Source organism: Leopardus geoffroyi, chromosome X (assembly GCF_018350155.1).
Source record: "Leopardus geoffroyi isolate Oge1 chromosome X, O.geoffroyi_Oge1_pat1.0, whole genome shotgun sequence".
NCBI classification, from domain to species: Eukaryota; Metazoa; Chordata; class Mammalia; order Carnivora; family Felidae; genus Leopardus; species Leopardus geoffroyi.
In genome coordinates, this window is record NC_059343.1 from 117299915 (window position 1) to 117318888 (window position 18974).

Below are 18974 nucleotides of genomic sequence, written 5' to 3' on the forward strand. Positions count from 1 at the left end.
TCTCTGTATCTATGAGTCTAGGTTTTGTTTTGGTTTGTTTATTTTGTTTTTCGATTCCACATATAAGTGAAAATATTTGGTGTTTGTCATTCTCTATATGACTTATTTCACTTAGCATAATACCCTCAATGTTGGTCCACGTTGTTGCAAATAGTAAGACTTTTTTATGGCCAAGTAGTATTCCATTGTGTGTGTGTGTGTGTGTGTGTGTGTGTGTGTGTGTGTGGTGTATATACACCATGTCTTTCCTTATCCATTCATCTCTCAGTGGTTATTTATGTTGTTTCCATATCTTGGCTATTGTAAATAATGCTGCACTGGACATAAGGATGCATATATCTTTTCAAATTCATGTTTTTGTATTCCTTGGATAGATAAATAGTAGGGGAATTACTGGATCATATAATACTTCTATTTTTAATTTTTTGAGGAAACTCCATTCTGTTTTCATTTGTGGCTGCACCAGTTTACATTTGCACCAACAACACGCAAAAGTTCTTTTTTTCTCCACATCCTCACCAACACTTATTGTTTCGTGTCTTTTTCATAATGGCCATTCTAACAGACATAAAGTGATATCTCATTGTGATTTTGATTTGCATTTCCCTCATGATTGGTGATGTTGAGCATCTTTTCATGTGCCTGTTGGCCATCTGGATGTCTTCTTTAGAAAAATGTCTATTCAGATCCTCTGCCATTTTTTAACCGGATTGTTTGTTTTTATGTTATTGAGTTGTTTGAGTTATTTATATATTTTGGATATTAACCCCTTGTTGGATGTATGATTTGCAAATATCTTCTCCAATTCAGTAAGTTGCCTTTTTGTTTAGTTGATGGTTTTCTTTGCTGTGCCTTAGCAGCAGTAGTAGTCCCACTTGTTTATTTTTGCTTTTCTTTCCCTTGCCTTTGGAGTCAGATCCAAGAAAACGTGGCTAAGACTGATGCCAAGTAGCTTACCTTCTATGTTTTCTTCTAGGGGTTTTATGGTTTGGGGTCTTACATTCAAGTCTTTATTCCATTTTGTATTAATTTTTATAAATGCTGTAAGATAGTGGTCCAGTCTTATTCTTTTGCATGTAGCTGTCCAGTTTTTCCAACATCATTTATTGAAGTGACTTTTTCCATTGTATATTCTTGCCTCCTTGTTATAAATTAGTTGACCATACATGCATAGGTTTATTTTTAAGCTCTTTATTCTGTTCCATTGATCAATATGTATGTTTTTGTCAATATTGTATGGTTTCAATTACTATAGCTTTGTAGTGTATTTGAAATCAGGGAGCATACCTCTGACTTTGTTCTTTCTCAAGATCGTCTTGGCTATTTGGGGTCTTCTGTGTTCCCTACAGATTTTAGAGTTATTTGCCCTAGTTCTATAAAAATAATCCACTGGAATTTTGATTGGGATTGCATGGAGTCTGTAGATTGCTTTTATTTTTCCTTTGATTTTTTCTACGACCCAGTCAGTAGTTGTTCAGTAACATGTTGTTTAATATCTACATATTTGTACTTTTTCAGTTTCCTTCTTGTAATTTATTTCTAGCTTTTTACCATTGTGGTAGGAAAAGATTTCAATCTTTTTGACATGATTTCAATCTTCTTGAATTCATTGAGATTGTTTTGTTGCCTAGCATGCGATCTATCCTGGAGAATGTTCCATGTGCACTTGAGAAGAATGGGTATCCTATTGCTTTTGGATAGAATGTTTTGTATATATATCTATTAAATCTTTCTGGTCTAATGTGTTGTTTAAGGCTGATGTTTTCTTGATTTTCTGTCTGGATGATCTATCCACTGATGTAAGTGGGATGTAAAATCGACTACCATTATTGTATTGCTATCCATTTCTTCTTTATTTATTTATTTTTTATTTATTTATTTTTTCAACGTTTATTTATTTTTTTTTGGGGACAGAGAGAGACAGAGCATGGACGGGGGAGGGGCAGAGAGAGAGGGAGACACAGAATCGGAAACAGGCTCCAGGCTCTGAGCCATCAGCCCAGAGCCCGACGCGGGGCTCGAACTCCCGGACCGCGAGATCGTGTCCTGGCTGAAGTCGGACGCTTAACTGACTGCGCCACCCAGGCGCCCCTATCCATTTCTCCTTTAAGTCTGTTAATATTTACTTTATATATTTTGGTTGAGTACATGTATATTTACAAATGTTACGTCTTCTGGTTGGATTGACCCCTTTATTGTTATGTTAGTGCCCCTTTGTCTTCTTTAGACAATTTTTGTTTTAAAGTCTCTTCTGCCTGGTAGAAGTATAACTGCACCATCTTTCTTTTCATTCCCATTCCCATTGAACATATTTTTCCATCCCTTCACTGTCAGTCAGCATGTGTCCTTACTTCTGAAATGAGATTTTTTTGTAGGTAGTATATAGATGTGTCTTATTTTTCTTTTAATCCATTCAGTCACTCTTTGTCTTTTGACTGGAGAATTCAGCTCCAGGCTAAGTAAATAGGCCTTTTTCATAGGAGACTGCGATTATTTTTCAGTCTGCTGTCTGTGCAGTGCCCTGGGTGTGGCGGCCTGCCAAGAGCTATCTCTCCAATTGTTACAGTCTCATATAGCTCTGGATCACCAGTTCTCTTGGCCACAGGGCCAAACAATCAAGGGGTTTCCTCTGTGTGGATCGTGTGCACATGCTAGCTTGAGCATGGCAGCTGTAGAATGTTTGGGGTAGGGAATGCTCACCGGCTTCAGAAAGGTACTGGGAAAATGTCTTGATTCTACTTGCCCACAGGCTTCAGCAGTTCACTGGGAGAGTGCCCTGTCTATGCACATGCACTAGGAGAGTGCCTTGTCTATTCACATGTACCAGCTTTAGGCTGGGAGCAGGAGAATGCCATGACCACTCATGCTTGCTAGTCCCAGCTAAGGAGTAGGGGAGTGTCACAACAACCTACCCTCAGACTTTAGCTAGGGACTGGGAGAATTCCATGACTGTTTGTGCTACCCTGCCCCAGTGAAGGAGTAGGGAAACATTGCAATCACCCACACTTTCCAGCCTCCACAAGTGCTGTGACTTGTCGCCCCTCCCAGTCCCAACAAAATGATGGGAGGGTACCATGTTCAAGCTTCCCTGCCTGTGCTAGCAGGCTGTGTGGAGGGTGTAACAACGGCATCTACCATCACGCTGCCTCCAGGGAGCATCTTAACTGTCCTCTGTCCCTCCAGCAGATGCCCCCAGATCAGCAAATGAATCTCCCTCACATACAGTCTTGGAATTTTTCAAACTGCTGTTTTTTGTTTTTTGTTTTTTGTTTTTTTGCTGGGTCTCAGAGTAAGTGAAACTGCATGTGAGCCTTCCAAGAGGAGAATCAATTTCCTATAGCACTTTGGCCCCCTGGTGTCAACCCCATTGGTTTTTCAAGCCAGATATTCTGGAAACTCATGTCTCTGGTGAAGATCCCAGGAACCAGGGTTCCCTATGTGGGACATTAGCCCTTCATTCCTTCAGGAGAAGCACCTGTCTGATGAGATCTTTCCCTATTCTGTGTCACCATACAGGGGCAGGTGGGATGTGTGTGTGTGTGTGACTGTGTCTCTGCCTCTCCTACCTGTCTCAATGTGGTCCTTTTATCCTTCATTGTGGAGAGCAGTTCATCTAGTTTTCATATCTTTTTAGAGGGAAATTATCCATATGTAGCTATAAATTCGGTGTGTCCATGGATGGAGGTAAGTTCATGATTGTCTTATACTGCCATCTTGGACCTCCCTCCCAATTTTTAAATATTATAACCTTCCTAATGTGTGTGAAATGGTATCTCATCGTGGTTTTGATTTGCATTTCCCTAATTACTAATGATGTGTTTATTAGCTATTTGTATGTCTTTATTGGCAAAATGTCTATTCAAATTCTTTTTTTTTTTTTTTTTAATTTTTTTTTCAACGTTTATTTATTTTTGGGACAGAGAGAGACAGAGCATGAACGGGGGAGGGGCAGAGTGAGAGGGAGACACAGAATCGGAAACAGGCTCCAGGCTCTGAGCCATCAGCCCAGAGCCCGACGCGGGGCTCGAACTCACGGACCGCGAGATCGTGACCTGGCTGAAGTCGGACACTTAACCGACTGCGCCACCCAGGCGCCCCTCAAATTCTTTATCTAATTTTTAATTGGGTTATTTGTATTTTTGTTGTAAGAGTTCTTTCTATGTTCTGATACCAGACCTTTATCAAATATATGATTTTCAAATATTTTTCTCTTTTCCTCTGGTGTGCCTTTTCACCTTCTTAATAGTATTTTTTTTTTGCAGTAGAAAACATTTCTAAAATTTTTATATAGTCCAATTTACTCTTTCTTTGTTGCTTGTGCGTTTGGTGTCATATCTAAGAAACCACTGCTTAACCGACTTCTATATGGTTCTAATCTCCATAACTGACCAAAAGAGCTCAAACACATTCATTCAACAGACATATATGTGACCACTTACTATGTGCTAGGCCCTAGTCTAAATACTGGAGATTGTGAGGAACAGGATAGTGGAGACAGATTGCTAGCTGATCTCCAACATTCAAGTTCTCCTCTTCTTTTTGCTGTTAGGTGTGGCTATGTGAATTGTTGCCAATGAAATGTGAATAGGAGTAATGCATGCTCCTTTCTGAGCCTGGCCCATGTGCCTTCCTCCATGTTCTTTTCTGCCTCTGCAGTTGGAATGGAGATGGCCTCAGGAGTCCCAGCAGAGCTGGCAATAAGTGCTATTTTGCCACTTACCTCAATGGGGTTGTGACAAGTTTTAAATATGGATATGAATATTTAGCGTAATTCCTACATAGAGTTAATGGTCAATAAATGTTAGTTTCTATAATTATTACAGGCTTTGGATGCTACAGTAATCAGCTGGGCTGGGGAAAATATAAGAAACCCTACATAATTCAGCAGATAGTGCAATTAGGTCTGCTCTCCTATCGACTGTCAGGCTTGCTGACGCTAGCGGTCTTTTCTCTTACACAGTTGTTCTGTTGATGAACCAGGATAATTCTAAGCTACCTTAAACAATATTTAAAGAACCATAATTTGGGAAATACTAATCTAGTGAAAAGCAGCTTAAACTAAAAACAACACGAGAAGCTTGGTTATAATGGTTATGAGAATTCTAAATTGTGCTTAGAACATCTTGCATATACACAGGATGATTTTCTAAGATAGCCCCACCACTTCTCTTCCCTTATGTACCTGTATCTGATAAGAAAGCCCTGGTACTCTCTTCTATGGGACCAGTAGCAGGTTCAGACCACGTAAGCCCTGACCTCTGTGCGAGAACACTCACTCCAGCTTCATTCCCTTGCCACCACAAAAACCAAGTCAGCCTCCTTTCTCTGCTCTCTCAAACCATTCTTGAACCTGTTTGAGAGGCTGCCCTGCTCTCGCCAAAAGGCCTCATTATGTGACTAACAAGCTTTCTCATACTCTCATACTCTCTTGGTCAATGTGTCATTAGTCTTGACATCCAAATCAAATTTTGGGTGAAGGATTCATTCTGTCCCTGTGGAGTGATCACAGTAATTGGCCCTTGGAGCAAGACATCAAGGTACTTTCCATTGCTACCAAGGGTCTTTTCTTCTCTTGTTTTGACTTCTTAACTGGCTCCACTGCATGCTGGTGATCATGCACTTTGAGCTACTGCCCACTGGCTAGCTTGTACTTTGAACAGTGATCCTTTGTGCTACATTTGTGAATTCTATGGAGAGTCTGCTAAAGATTTGACCAACATAAGTCAGTTTAGCAAATTGGCATAAGGGACAAGATTATTGGATTGGAGCCCTCCTTAAAGCAGTCATGGATCATGTGTCTAATCCTGGACCTATCTGTGAGTCTCAGATTAAATCACGTGTCTCAATTGCAAAGTACTACGTGACTGACACTAAGCTCAAGGGAATAACTCTTACCTTGTAAATATTGGTTGTATTTCAACCAGGTGTTGGCCCTCTTTCTGTATAGAGCTAAGAGGAAAGGCTGATAGTCTGTTTAATATATAGGCTCATTGGGTGGTCACTCATGTGGAGGAAGAACAGTTACTATGCGGAATGCTGAAGTCACACTTCTAAAAGCAGAGGACTTACTAGGGCCTTACACAATGTTTCTGCTGCTGTTTATACCTCTCTCTCTCTTTCTCTCTGTCTGTCTGTCTCTCTCTCTCTCTCTCTCACACACACACACACACACACACACACATACACATACACACACATACACACACAGATACACTCAAGACATACTAATCCTCAGGGTTTTAGAGAGAAATATTGATGGCACTCCTGTGACAAAAGCCAAAGGATTAATTCAACCATTGCCATGGGAAGTCCATAGCCCTGGTGGTACTGACTTGATTAGGGGTCCTCAGGAAGAAGAAACTTCTAAGTACGAGCAGGGCAGAGAAGAACCTCACTGAAGTATATCCAGTAACCACACACACACACACACACACACACACACACACACACACATGGGAAAGTTGCCTGGTAGAACCAAGTGTTTGAGAGAAGTGTGATAATTCATGTTTCTAATGATACTTAAATTTGAGCACAGTAGCTCAGAGGGATTTTAGGTAAGACATCCAAAATATTAGGCAATGTGTTACATTATCCACAGAAGCCAGCTGTATACATATGTATACAATGGAGTATTATTCAGCCACGGGAAAGAAGGAAATCCTGCTTTTTGCGACAACATGGATGGACCTTGAGGCAGTATTATGTTAAGTGAAATAAACCAGACAGAAGACAAATACTTCATGGCATCACTTATTTGTGGAATCTAAAAAGAAAAGAAATAAAATCAAACTCATAGAAACAGAGAATGGAAAAGATTGCCAGGGGCTGAAGAGTGAAGGAAATAGGGAAAGGTTGGGAAAAAAAGGTACAAACTTTCAGCTATAAGATTAATAATATCTGGGGATCTAATGTAAAAAACAAAACCCAAAAACCAAATAAAATACCCCCAAATTGTCAAGGTCCTCAAAAACAAATCATCGAAAAACTGTCACAGCCAAGAGGAGCCTAAAGAGGCATGACATGTTGACTAAATTTAATGTGGTATCCTAGATGATAGAATAAGGACATTAGGTAAAAACTAAGGAAATCTGAATAAGGTACAGACTTTAGTTGATAATACTTTCGTTGTTGGGGCACGTGGCTGGCTCAGTCGGTTAAGTGTCTGACTGGCTCCAGTCATGATCTCATGGTTGGTGAGTCTGAGCCCTGCTGTCAGAGAAGAGCCCACCTGGGTTCCTCTGTCCCCCTTTCTCTGCCCCTCTCCCACTCACACCCACACGCCTGCGCTCTCTCTCTCTCTCTCTCTCAAAAATCAACAAACATGAAAAAAATTTTTTTTAAATAATAGTTTCACTGTTGGTTCACTAAGTGTAACAAATGTATCATACTAATGTAAGACATTAATAATAAGGAAAATTGGGCATGGGGTATGTGGCTTTTCTGTTATTTTCACACTTACTCTGTATATTTAAAACTGTTCTAAAATTAAGTTTAATAAGAAGACACAAAATACCAGGTAGTGAGTTCTGGGAGACGACGGAGTGGAACACTGAATGGGAGTGGCCATGAGGAATGACTTGGAGGAATCACCTTCTCCCTGCCACGTGTTCCATAAGAATTAAACCAGAGGATATGAGAAAGAATAACAGATCAGTTTGAGAGGGCTCTTTAGGGGTTGTTGAGAAAGCTCCCCCTTTCTCTAACCAGAGCATCTAGACTCTGCTTTCTTCCCCTCCTCCCATGGATTTGTCAGCGCTCTGTGGTGCTTTGTGATGGCATGTCACTCCAGCGCTACCATTGGCTGAACTAATTTCCCGCTGACCAATCAAAGCCAAAGGGTGTGGCTCCTTATTGTCCTCAAAGGCTATATATAGAGAGGTCAGGAACCCTGGAGTGGGCCACTGTTGCTACAACATGGCAGAGATTACTGAGGCTGTGGAGGAGTCTAGCTCATATCCTGAAGCAGAAACTTCAGACCCAAAAGAACAAACTCTGAGCATCGAAGAGAGGGAGAAGACCCCATGTCAACTCAAGGACAAAGAGATGGAGAAGGTCAGATTACCCTACTCTTGTACCTCCTCTTCTTCCCCATCGATTCCCCACCCAAGACCCCTATCATGCCCTTGTCTGGCACAAACCCTCCCCTCAGTATGCACACATTCTTTTAAAGCCTCCCTTCCCATATATTTTCCATTCTCTTCCCCCAAACCAATGTCTTTATGTGCTCACTTTGTTTTCCTACCAGATAAGGAAGATACTCAGGAAGGTTAAATTAGCCCGGAAACTGACTATGGAAAGACGAAATAAAGGGAGAAAGTCAGTAATGCTAGTCTGTTACCACAGACATGGTAAAAAGAAGAATGAAAATCAGCCAAAGAAGGATTAAGAAAGCCTGTCTCCCACTTCCCTGTATGTACCAGGAGTCAGAGATCTTGAAGCATCTGTTCTGTCTCCATAAAAATCTCTGGGATCAAAATTTTCTGTTAATGGTTGTCTGTGAGAGGACCAAATAAAGTATGCTGATGTTGCTGATTAAAACACCAACAAGTTGCACAAAGGACATGTGTGTGTATTTCTGTGTGTTCTCTGATGATGAGCGGGGAGGAAAGAAATGCAGCAGCAAGTGATTGATAAGGGAGGAGGCAAATGTATGAGAAGGGAGGGAGGTGGAATCCTGCAAGTTTGGGGCCCAGAAGAGCCAGTCCATAGTTAGCTGGACATTGGGAATAAGAACTAGATGAGGACTGGGGACTAAAGACAAATTTCCTCTATAACACTTTATCCCACTGGAGAATAAGAAAGGTCTTGCTACAACATCAGTGGGCCCAGATGGGGAGAGGGGTGATGTATGGGGGGTGGCAGTGTGTAATAATGAATCTGATCCCATTTGTGATGTTTTACTCTTGACAGCTTTTAAGCCTTATTCCTTCCTCTTTACCTTCTGGTCCACAACTGGGCAAGCTGATAAAAGCAGCCAGGAAGTTAACTGAGCATAAAATAAAAACAAATAGATATGAGTGGACTTAACCATCAGAACTGTTGCGTTGCCCAAATTGTCCATCACAAAAGCATTCATTGCCCTAAAACATCCTCTAGTGCACGTGGACAGTCTGACCCAATGAGTAATAAAACGAAGTCCCTGACACTTACCAATTTGAAAAATATACGACCCTATGGACCTTCCTCCCTAATTAAAAATAACACCTTTACCCCATTTTTTTTTCTTTAAAAAGGTCCAATCTAATTGAAAACAGGGACTTCAAGGATTGAAACCCATTATGTAAGACCTATTTAGACAAGGTGTGATTATTCCTACTGCTTTTACATTTAACAGTCAAATTTGACTGTGTTCTTGAACTTGGAGTACATGAATGGAATCTCAGTGTGAATTTTTATGCCTTTAATGTCATGGTCCCACCCATTAGAATTCCATATGCAATATTATTGAAATTATTGATTCCATCAGTCATAAATACTTTGCCATCATAACAAGGTATTTGGCTAATATATTTTATTCAATGCCTATTTCAGCAGTCTCTCAGCTGTAGTTAACCTTCACCTTTTAAAAATTTTGTTAATGTTTATTTATTTTTGAGAGACAGAGCATGAGCAGGGGAGGGGCAGGGAAAGAGGGAGACACAGAATCCCAAGCAGGCTCCAGGCTCTGAGCTGTCAGCCCAGAGCCTGACGCACGGCTCGAATTCACGTGCCATGTGATCATAACCTGAGCTGAAGTCAGATGCTTAACTGACTGAGCCACCCAGGCATCCCTAACCTTCACCTTTAAGGGGACACAATACACCTTTCCCTGGGTACTCAGTGGGGTACCTCTCCCACTCCTGTCATCTCACATAATCTTTGCAGGCAATATCTTAACCACATCTAGCTTTTCCCAGATGTACAGGTATGACGATGACACAACGATGACATCCTTCGAAGAGATTTGACATCACACTGGTGACATCCTTTGGGGAGATTCATATGGCACACTTGTTCAGGACACAAAATATCCACAAAGGAACTCACGAGCGAGGACGCCCCATTACCTCCACATATAGTACAAGGCTCTACCACCTCAGTTAAATTCTTGACAATTGTTTGGTAAGCCAAGGGCTGTTCCAGTCCTGACAGTGTCGAGAAACAGTTGGTAGCCTTCTTAGTACCCTCATTGTTAAAAGGAGTCTAAAATCTTTTAGACAATTTTTTTGGATCGTGGAGGCAACATTCCTCATAATAAAAATTGTATTGAAGTCCCTTTGTTCTGTTACTTGAAAATAGGCTCACCTTTTTTTAAATATGAAATGTATTGTCAAATTGGTTTCCATCCAACACCCAGTGCTGATCCCCACAGGTGTCCTCCTCAATGCCCATCACCCACCCTCCCCTCCCTCCCACCCCCCATCAACCCTCAGTTTATCCTCAGTTTTTCAGAGTCTCTTATGGTTTGGCTCCCTCCCTCTCTAATTTTTTTTTCCTTCCCCTCCCCCATGGGTTTCTGTTAAGTTTCTCAGGATCCACACAAGAGTGAAAACATATGGTATCTGTCTTTCTCTGTGTGACTTATTTCACTTAGCATCACACTCTCCAGTTCCATCCACGTTGCTACAAAAGCCATATTTCATTCTTTCTCATTGCCAAGTAGTATTCCATTGTGTATATAAACCACAATTTCTTTTTTTTTTTTTTAAGATTTTTTTTTTTTTACACTTTAGGATTTTTTGTTTATTTGTATTCTATCCATTAATCACATACATTTGAAAAAAATGTGGTATGGATTACAAATGGGTTACAAATGTATTCTGAATGAGAAACAATAAAACTTCTGCCCCAACCATCATTGTGATTAATTTAAAATTAGAAATTGTTTCTTTTATATTCTGGTTCATTCTGTACACTAATTTAGCAGATGTGTCTTAATTTTGGACCTACCCAGAGATAATTTATAAAATATTTAAAAAATTTTAATTTAGCTGAATATAAATTTATAAACATATTTTTCATTATAAGGCATTGCATTCCAACATTCAGCCTTTTAAAATGTCACTAATAATCATTAGTTTCTTGAAGATTAGTTTTCTTGAGAGATGACCTAATTTGGAGAATGTGAAATTCACTGGCTTTTAGTTCACATGAGTTTCAGTAACTTCTTTATTTGTATTATTCATCTGAATTGAGCTTTAAGTTATATTTCCTTTAGTTCTTAAGATTTCTTTCGAGTTTTGTATATAACCAAATTACCTCCTAGCAAGAGATTATTATACTACATTCCCACAAGGGAATAAAAAATATACTTAAATATTATTTATATTTTTACATGAAGCTAGGATACTATAGAATGGGAGTTTATGATTACTATCATTGCCTGAGTCAAAAATTATTGAATATCAAGTTATCCTATTTTACATATAGATGGTATATTTTTATTTTTTTTATTTATTTTTTTTTTATACTATATGAAATTTATTGTCCAAATTGGTTTCCATAAAACACCCAGTGCTCATCCCAAAAGGTGCCCTCCTCAATACCCATCACCCACCCTCTCCTCCCTCCCACCCCCCATCAACCCTCAGTTTGTTCTCAGTTTTTAACAGTCTCTTATGCTTTGGCTCTCTCCCACTCTAACCTCTTTTTTTTTTCTTTTTTCCTCCCCCTCCCCCATGGGTTCCTGTTACGTTTCTCAGGATCCACATAAGAGTGAAACCATATGGTATCTGTCTTTCTCTGTATGGATTATTTCACTTAGCATCACACTCTCCAGTTCCATCCACGTTGCTACAAAAGGCCATATTTCATTTTTTCTCATTGCCACGTAGTATTCCATTGTGTATATAAACCACAATTTCTTTATCCATTCATCAGTTGATGGACATTTAGGCTCTTTCCATAATTTGGCTATTGTTGAGAGTGCTGCTATGAACATTGGGGTACAAGTGCCCCTATGCATCAGTGCTCCTGTATCCCTTGGATAAATTCCTAGCAGTGCTATTGCTGGGTCATAGGGTAGGTCTATTTTTAATTTTCTGAGGAACCTCCACACTGCTTTCCAGAGTGGCTGCACCAATTTGCATTCCCACCAACAGTGCAAGAGGGTTCCCGTTTCTCCACATCCTCGCCAGCATCTATAGTCTCCTGATTTGTTCATTTTGGCCACTCTGACTGGCGTGAGGTGATACCTGAGTGTGGTTTTGATTTGTATTTCCCTGATAAGGAGCGACGTTGAACATCTTTTCATGTGCCTGTTGGCCATCCGGATGTCTTCTTGAGAGAAGTGTCTATTCATGTTTTCTGCCCATTTCTTCACTGGGTTATTTGTTTTTCGGGTGTGGAGTTTGGTGAGCTCTTTATAGATTCTGGATACTAGCCCTTTGTCCGATATGTCATTTGCAAATATCTTTTCCCATTCCGTTGGTTGCCTTTTAGTTTTGTTGGTTGTTTCCTTTGCTGTGCAGAAGCTTTTTATCTTCATAAGGTCCCAGTAATTCACTTTTGCTTTTAATTCCCTTGCCTTTGGGGATGTGTCGAGTAAGAGATTGCTACGGCTGAGGTCAGAGAGGTCTTTTCCTGCTTTCTCCTCTAAGGTTTTGATGGTTTCCTGTCTCACATTCAGGTCCTTTATCCATTTTGAGTTTATTTTTGTGAATGGTGTGAGAAAGTGGTCTAGTTTCAACCGTCTGCATGTTGCTGTCCAGTTCTCCCAGCACCATTTGTCAAAGAGGCTGTCTTTTTTCCATTGGATGTTCTTTCCTGCTTTGTCAAAGATGAGTTGGCCATACGTTTGTGGGTCTAGTTCTGGGGTTTCTATTCTATTCCATTGGTCTATGTGTCTGTTTTTGTGCCAATACCATGCTGTCTTGATAATGACAGCTTTGTAGTAGAGGCTAAAGTCTGGGATTGTGATGCCTCCTGCTTTGGTCTTCTTCTTCAAAATTCCTTTGGCTATTCGGGGCCTTTTGTGGTTCCATATGAATTTTAGGATTGTTTGTTCTAGTTTCGAGAAGAATGCTGGTGCAATTTTGATTGGGATTGCATTGAATGTGTAGATAGCTTTGGGTAGTATTGACATTTTGACAATATTTATTTTTCCAATCCATGAGCAGGGAATGTCTTTCCATTTCTTTAAATCTTCTTCAATTTCCTTCGTAAGCTTTCTATAGTTTTCAGCATACAGATCCTTTACATCTTTGGTTAGATTTATTCCTAGGTATTTTATGCTTCTTGGTGCAATTGTGAATGGTATCAGTTTCTTTATTTGTCTTTCTGTTGCTTCATTGTTAGTGTATAAGAATGCAACTGATTTCTGTACATTGATTTTGTATCCTGCGACTTTGCTGAATTCATGTATCAATTCTAGCAGACTTTTGGTGGAGTCTGTCGGATTTTCCATGTATAATATCATGTCATCTGCAAAAAGCGAAAGCTTGACTTCATCTTTGCCAATTTTGATGCCTTTGATTTCCTTTTGTTGTCTGATTGCTGATGCTAGAACTTCCAGCACTATGTTAAACAACAGCGGTGAGAGTGGGCATCCCTGTCGTAAACCACAATTTCTTTATCCATTCATCAGTTGATGGACATTTAGGCTCTTTCCATAATTTGGCTATTGTTGAAAGTGCTGCTATAAACATTGGGGTACAAGTGCCTCTAGGCATCAGTACTCCTGTATCCCCTGGGTAAATTCCTAGCAGTGCTATTGCTGGGTCATAGAGTAGATCTATTTTTAATTTTCTGAGGAACCTCCACACTGTTTTCCGGAGTGACTGCACCAGTTTGCATTCCCACCAACAGTGCAAGAGGGTTCCCGTTTCTCCACATCCTCTCCAGCATCTAGAGTCTCCTGATTTGTTCATTTTAGCCACTCTGACCGGCATGAGGTGGTATCTCAGTGTGGTTTTGATTTGTATTTCCCTGATGAGGAGCAACGTTGAGCATCTTTTCATGTGCCTGTTGGCCATCTGGATGTCTTCTTTAGAGAAGTGTCTATTCATGTTTTCTGCCCATCTCTTCACTGGATTATTTGTTTTTCGGGTGTGGAGTTTGGTGAGTTCTTTATAGATTTTGGATACTAGCCCCTTATCTGATATGTCATTTGCAAATATCTTTTCCCATTCCATCGGTTGCCTTTTAGTTTTGTTGATTTTTTTCCTTTGCAGTGCAGAAGCCTTTGATCTTGATGAGATCCCAATAGTTCATTTTTGCTTTTAATTCCCTTGCCTTTGGAGATGTGTCAAGTAAGAAATTGCTGTGGCTGAGGTCAGAGAGGTTTTTTCCTACTTTCTCCTCTAGGGTTTTGATGGTTTCCTGTCTCATATTCAGGTCCTTTATCCATTTTGAGTTTATTTTTGTGAATTGTGTAAGAAAATAGGCTCACCTTGAATGAGATGCCCTGCAACAAAAGGCTCTAGAATCTGTCTAAATTCATATAGAACACGTACTCCTATTAGGCCCCCTAGAGATTCTTTTACTACAGAAGCTTTAACAACCTTCTCTCACACTTCTTGGAGTCCCTTTATGGAACATCCATAATGACCATTAGTTGCCCATGCACTTCTGATACAAGGAATTGCCCTCCTTGGCCCAATGCTGTATGCCATTAGTATGGCATATACTTTCCTGGAAAAATAGACATTCTCAGGTCCTGAACCTATGACTCTCCATTTCTAGCTGTCCATGATGCCTTTGATCATGAGATCAGCACTCTGCAAGCTCTACATGGCTAGTAACATCCCCTTGCGACAGGATGGAACCAAAACTGGGCTTTCTGCATAACCCACCTATAGGAGAGGGTTAACTTCCCCTGTTCTCAATCCTTTGCCAGATGCCGTAGTGCTAGAAGAGATTATCTCTCTCTTAAAAACTTTGAATACCCGGGAGCCCCTTAAGATCAACAGAGTGAATACCAAAGGGAGTTCATTCACTTAACCAATGATATTATCACTGTCACACTTAATGGAACTTGCTTGAGAGCTGCTGCTTTTCCTCCCTCAATCAGGATGTTCCTGACAAAGGACAGGACCCAAGGGTTAGTTCAATTGGCCTAACTTTAGGCAGTCCTCTTAGCACTGGATGTCTTGGCCACCAATTGGCGTCATCTGCACAGATCTTTGGATCAGTGCCAATGGTCTGACCATCTGGTCTGGCCGATGCAAACAATTTCTTATCTAAAGTTGTCTCATTTGGGGTAAAGAACCCTTAGAATCTCTTGCTTCACAAATACCTAAAATACAAATTAAGGTCACACATTTCTATGCACATATTAAAGACACAATACAAAGTCTCACCATGGCACTGCTTATCATCTTTGGAGTTCCACACATTGATAATGACCAAGGCATTCATTTCAATCCTCAGAATATACAATGCTGGGCTCATGAACAAAATATTCAGTGGAATATAACCTCTCTTACTGATCTCAGGCTGCAGGTTCCACAATGGCTTACATAAACAAGTCCAAATTACGTTAAATATACCATGAGATATTTTAGTTATCAGTCAAACATCAGGGATGAATTGTAGTAGAGCCTGACTCCATTTTTTTCAGGTTTACTGAAGTAAAACAGACAAATACTGTATGCATTTAAGGTGTTCAATTTAAAGTTTTGATATACATACATATAGTGAAATAACGACAACCACCTAATTATTCATCACTTCACATAGTTACTATTATTTGTTTGACTCTATTTTTGATGCATAACTCATTGTGTGAATAATAATCCTTTTTGTACCCTCTTGGTCTATGTGTGGCATCATTAGTCTTGAAATTCAAACCAAATTTTGATTGGGGGAGTATACATCCCACTTCTGCAAGCTCACATACTCCACATAAAATCAATGTTAGAGATAGATAGATGATAGATAGATATAGGTAGATACCAAGATGGAGAGATAGATGATATGTAGATGATATATAGATTTGATATAGGTAGAGAGAGGTAGATAGAGAGATAGAGAAATAGATAGATAGATAGATAGATAGATAGATAGATATTAGGCATGTGGGTATGGCACTTTAAGAAGGATACCAGTATTTCAGGAAACAAATATGTCTTGAGTGCCTACTATGTATCAGACATTGTTCTAGGTCCTGAGCTTACAGTGAAGAACATAAAGTCTGATTCCCTGCCATCAAGTAATTACATTTTTATGGGAGAAGAGTAGTTAAGAGTGTTGGTGTGGGGCAGAGGACAGCTGCTTTAGGTAGGGGGTGTGGGGAAACCTTTTCTGAGGAGTTAATATTTGAATTGAGAACTGAATAATGAGATAGTTGAGATAATTGAATAATGAGATCATTGAGAACTGAATAACGAGAACAATGCGATGGTGAAGACTTTAAAGGAGAACATTTTCGGTAGAAAAAACAGCAAGTAGCAATGCTATGAGGTAAGAACAAGAACAATGTGCTGAGGAATAGAAAAGGGCGAGTATCACTGGAGTACGGAGACAGGGGCAGAGTAGAGATAATGACTGAAACCAGAGAGGCTAGCAGAGACGAGGCTGCACAGGCAACAGGAGCTTAACAGGGTGAGAACTTGCATTTTATTTTGTGTGCAGTGGAGATGGTTGATACGGGATGGTTTGATACGGGAAAGTGATGTAGTCTGAATTATGTTTTGAAAGTTCACGGATGTTATGGGCTGTGTAGTACTAGAGAGGTGACAGCCTGTTACAACAATACAAGGTTGAGATGATGGTGGCTGGGACTGGGATTGTGGCAGAGGGAATACAACTGAGTGTCGAACAGAGCAGTTTGGAGCATATGATTTGAAGTCCGATCTCCATTTACAGTTTCACCGCCTAAACCTCTTCACTTCTCGAAGATTTAGTTTCCTTATCTGTGAAATGGAAATGATATGTGTCTGTGTCTTAGAGTCACTTTGGGATTGAGTGAGGTAATTTATATGAAACACCTGACCCTATATGAGACCCATAAGAAGCATTTGATTAAACGGCGTCTGTTACTATCATCAATACTATAAATAAATAAATAAATAAATAAATAAATAAATAAATAATAGTGCTTCCTCTTCCTTCTTTCTCCTCCACTCCCCAAGACCTAATGTGGCTTGTGTGAGCTGCTGTTAACCCATGACTACTGAGCCCTTGTTTGGTTTTCTTGAAGACACAAGTATTTGGGGGCACTTTCCCTCAAAGGTGAGGCATTCCATTACCTTTAGATACTTCACAGTAGATGTCTGTGTCTGGCTTATGATTAATTTATATAATGAAGTGGCAGTAATGGCTGATCTCTAACATTCTCTCTTTCTACCTGATGAATCATCGCTTGAATATCTTTTTTCTCCGACCTCCTTCCACAAGGCCCTAAATGAACAGCAACCTATACTCTTTCCTAACTGCAAACATAACCTGCTGAGCATAGTCAGATTGCTCTGATAATTGCTTCTTTCCATGAAATGCATCTCTGAGTTTTTCTTCCTTCAGAAAAATCTGCTTGCATTTTTCAAAGAAAGTTCTCATTTTATTACTTCCTGATTAGAAGAACTCTTCCAAAGACCCTTATTCCCATGATGGTTTTATTTTCTCTCTTCGGTCTCTGATATTTGTCCATCTTTGTGCATTATCATCATTTAAGACTAAAATTCATAAGCTGTTTACTGCTTCCTCGACATCCTTGATGGCAAATGAAATGGAATGAGATGTTGTTTCCTTCTTTGAAGGGATTGTTTTCCCCTCTCCACCTTTGTCTCGTAAGTGATTAGAGCTTACTCATTCTTCAAGGCTAAACTCAAAAGGTGATTCCTCTGAAGCCTCTTTACCACCAATTCCAGCAGAGTCTGTTGCTCTTACTGTCCTACAAATACTTTAAAGCAATTGTCACACTGCATGAGAATTATTCATTTACATATGTATCCCCCCTCCCAAAATACAGTATTCAACAGCAAGGAGCATGTTTCATCCATCTTTGCAACCCCAACCACCCTAACACACCTAACACAATATCATGGTGGCTGTCCAGTGCATTGATGAACGGCTGGAAGGAGTAGACAATCAAGTCATTGTATTACATACTGGATCATTTCCTTAATCTTCTCTATAATATTTGCTTTAGAAAATGTTAAAACCATTTAAAAGTCTTCTTGTTAAAAATTCAAAATATCAGGAAGAAAGATAAAACACCCATAAACCCTAAAACCTAAAACACCCTGCAATATGCACAATTTTGGCAACTATCTTTCTGTACATGGCTCTACGCTGACATAAACACTTAAATGTACATTTACACAATTAAAGTGATTTCATATATATTTTTAATGTTGAGAAAACCTTTAACTCTATAGAGTTTTTGCATTTCGTTTCCCCCTAGAAACTGGTTAAAAGCTTGGTGTGAACCTTTCTGTCTCTTTCTCTATATTCATACAATAATGTAACATATATACATATGCATGCAAACGTATAGGAGCACTATTTTACTCTTTACCACATCTGGTTTTTCTCGCTTAGAAACACTGCACAGAAATTTTTCCACATCATCTGGTATGGACCTGACACACTTTTTAAAGTAGATATGTAAAATGTGATGGTTTGAACGAAAGACAACTTGTTAAACCATTCTTTTACTGAGGACATTCAAGTTGATTCCAGTTTTTTGGCCACTACAAACAATGTTACAATTAATCTGAGTGTGTGTGTGTGTGTGTGTGTGTGTGTGTGTGTGTGTGTAATTTATTTTGTTTATATTCATCATTATATATTTGCGCTTCTATTTCTATGGAATAGGGCATGAGAAGTGGAATTGATTAATTAAATTTTGTGTGAACTCTTAATTTTAGCAGATGCCACCAGACTGAATTCCAAATGCCTTTACTACTTCACATATCCCTCAGCAAATGTATGAGATAACATATTACCCTCTACCACCCCAATATGTGATAACATTTAATGGTCCTAAAGTGACATTCCTTTGTTACTTTAATTTCAGTATCGCTGTTAGTGAGGTTAGTGAGTAACTGCACTTG